General features: G+C 37.5%; 1 protein-coding gene across 1 annotated transcript in view; it reads right to left on the reverse strand.

Moving 5' to 3' along the window:
- LOC111868278 (caskin-2) overlaps positions 1–3111 on the reverse strand; it is a 433019-nt gene extending 429908 nt beyond the window's left edge. Inside the window, exon 1 of the mRNA XM_023858788.2 lies at positions 2886–3111. The gene's annotated coding sequence lies outside the window, so the exon portion shown is untranslated. The remainder of the gene's footprint in view (positions 1–2885) is intronic.
- Between the last annotated feature and the right edge of the window lie 427 nt (positions 3112–3538).

The raw sequence follows: 3538 nt of genomic DNA on the forward strand, positions 1-3538 counted from the left end.
TTTCTGGCGATGGAGTACACACTGATATATTGGGTTTTTGGACTCTATCCATCGTCCTGGTTTTTAAGATAACTAATAAAAACACGACGTTTCGGAAACTGGATCTGTTTCCGTCCTCGGGTGAAGGAAACCTTCTAACGGACCCAACAGAATAGGTGTTTTCCTTCACCTGAGGACGGAAACAGATACAGTTTCCGAAACGTCGTGTTTTTATTAGTTATCTTAAAAACCAGGACGATGGATAGAGTCCAAAAACCCAATATATCAGTGTGTACTCCATCGCCAGAAACCTATAGTAACTAATCAATTTTAATGATATCCACCCTCCTACGCCTTGGTCTTCCCAGTGGTCTCTTTCCTTCTGGCTTTCCCACCAATGTCCTATATGCATTTATCGTCTCCCCCATTCGTGCTACATGCCCTGCTCACCTCATTCTCCTTGACTTGATAATTCTAATTATACTTGGAGAAGAATAGAAGTTATGAAGCTCAATTACCAACACATAATTTAATATAATTCCTTACACAATACTACGTTCATAATTTGTAGTCTATGTCAGATTTTATTCAGACAATCAAATAGAATATGATGCCCACAAAGGCAAACAGGAAAGAAGAGAAATGCATACAAAATTTTGCTCGGAAAACATGAAGGGAAGAAATCACTTGCAAGACCAAGGCTTAGATGTCAGAATAGTGTTAAAACGTACGTAGAAATATATTGTTAAGGTAAATACTGGATTCATCTGTCTTAGGGTAGGGCGAACATCACAATAAGCCTATGGATTCGATAGAAGGAGGCTAAGTTCTTGAATGATTGTGCGACTATCAGTTTCTCAACAAGAATTCTGCTTCATGAAGTTATGCGTCTGTATTTTCACATGGTATAATTGTAAACCTACTAAGACAGTTGATGTCCTGCAAGTATCAAAATGTACTTATGACTTTAATTAATCAATCAATTAGAGAAATCATTGCATAGATTCTTCTAGGTTAAAGAAATTATCCTCGTTTGATTGAAACTTTCTATCTTATTTTGCTTTGCAGTTAATTTGCAAGTATAATGAGGTGAGAAGGTAATGTAGCACGAATGGGGAGATGAGGAATGCGTATAGGATATTGGTGGGACAGCCTGCTCAGGATAGGGACCAGTGGAGGGCCCTTTTGAACACGGTAATGAACCTTCGGGTTCCATAAAATGCTGGGAAATTCTAGAGTAGCTCTAGAATTGGCGGGTCCTCAAGAAGGGCTCAGCTCCGTGAGTATGTAAGTAAGTAAGTAAGTTAATTTGCAAGATCTCTGATGCAATACAGTCTTACTTCCACAGTGACAAATCTTATTGGGGGTAAGCTCCTTCCATCCGTGTTTATAATGCTACCCTTGTACCCTTGCTCTCATGTCAGTATTTCTGTAACCCACAAAGATAAGTAAGATCGGTAGGTGTTGGATTTAAGGTTCTCATAACAGTTGCTGTAAAGATTTCGATCTTCTGATATATAACGCCGTGAGGTTTTGCGAAAATCAATGGACTTTTATGAAGAAGATATTTCTTGCAACTTCAGTCTCGAAGAGAGAGCAAAGCAATAAACCTACATTAAAAAGAGTCAATAAGCTTGCTGCGTTGTTATATCCCAGAAGATACACTTATTTATCAGTAGAAGACAGCAATGCTAAATTACTTGTATGCAATATAGATTGCCACAATTGAATTTAATGTATTAAAGTTGGATTGTGAAACGTAAATGTGTACTTACAGCTACGAAACTGCTTTCTGTAGGTCTGTGTAATTGAAATAAAATATTTCCTCATACAAGAATCTTCTCGAAAGTATTTTATGCCACTTGAAAATTTCTAAGTATTTAAAGAATGGGTTCTTAATAATATCATAACTTCCCTGAAATATGATTGAGGTTATGGATTTGTCTTAATCAAATATCACATTATTATAACATTATAAATTAGAAGTTCATTTGATCAGTGAACATAATTTGAATGATAACTGTATTTGAAAATTATATGTAACATATATGACATTCGCAGCAAAACAGAATATTGCAATTTTTTGGGCTCTAAGGATAGGGACAGATGCACAGAAATTGCCAAATATTTTAAAGAAGATATTAATTCAACATTTCGGTTCGTAGGTCTACCTCCAAGTAAACATACCACATGATCATTACATAAATCATTATTTAAATGATTCGAGAGATATATCGGATTATGGACTTTGAAGTAAATGTATTAGAATTGTCACTGTCCTATAACAGATTAAGCGATTCAGTAGATTGTAGCAGGAATGTTCACTTCATTCTATAGGCCTACATGTAACAGAGCCATCAGATTAAACTGAATATTAAGGAAATGCCTTCCAAATTCTCGTGAAAATACAATTCATTAAATACATATCTAGTAGTAGAATAACGATTCCCTTTTATACAGGCTATCACATAATTAAAAGATGAATTATCATTAAAGGAAACTTACTTCATTGTATAATATTAAAATGGTGTCATTACGTGCATGAAATCAAGAGATTTTATTGATCTTAAAGAAAATATATAATGTTGTGTGGGAATAATTGAAAAGGCAAATCTCGTATGAGAATTAAAACAGTCAAACTAATTTAATACAAAGCTAATGACACCCATAGACACCATAAAAGTTCAGTGACACAAAGAGATGGTGGTGAGGGAATATGTATACAAAGTGCAAAGAGGCAGCTTTGAAAGTTCCTGACTAAACTAGCACACTACTTTTGCGACTGCATCTAACATTTAACATACTACACTGTGCTAAAATGCACGAACAGAAATATGTAACATGAAAGAAAAAGAAAAAGGGAACTGGCTAGAAGAAAGAATAGAACACCACCTACTGAAACTGACCTGTCTAGCGAAACGGCGATTCCGGCCCCCCGTTTACTTGTCTCTAAGCATTTCCACCATCAGCAAAGCGACACTTGGGCCGGTATAAAAAAAATCACGTCTGCGAAATAAACGACACCATTGCGAAAATTTTAGCACTATAAAAAATGCATAAAAATCCCTTTCCACCCTCTTAAAGACGAATATTACAGAAAATAGGGGTTGTACCCTAAACACTGAAAAACAAACGTCCCTCGGTGTTCCCTGTACCGAGAGAACTCCGTTCCACTACTACGTGGTTCCTTCTCATGTAACCTCAGCTACAGAAAGTAGTGGCAGCAGTGTTACGAGGTATTTCCCCCTTCCCCTCCAACCCCCTTAGTTTTCGACGCCGTGCGGCGACTATATTATCGATTATTTAGAGGGCGCCGGGACGCTCAGAGTCACGTGGGAGCTAGTAAAGGGGTGGGGAGGACAAGACCCTATACCCCCCTTTCCCTCGCCACTTCTACGCAGAAACGGCCAGCTCAGAAACAGCTGAATTTCGGACCAAAACGGAATATACCTAAATGCTTATCTTCATTACGTCTTGAACGGCTTTGTCGTCACTCTCCTGTGTGGCTAACGACAGTCTTCTGTTTCCCCTGCCAATTCTCATTCCACCGACTGTTCCA

This window comes from Cryptotermes secundus, unplaced genomic scaffold (assembly GCF_002891405.2).
Source record: "Cryptotermes secundus unplaced genomic scaffold, Csec_1.0 scaffold1003, whole genome shotgun sequence".
NCBI lineage: Eukaryota > Metazoa > Arthropoda > Insecta > Blattodea > Kalotermitidae > Cryptotermes > Cryptotermes secundus.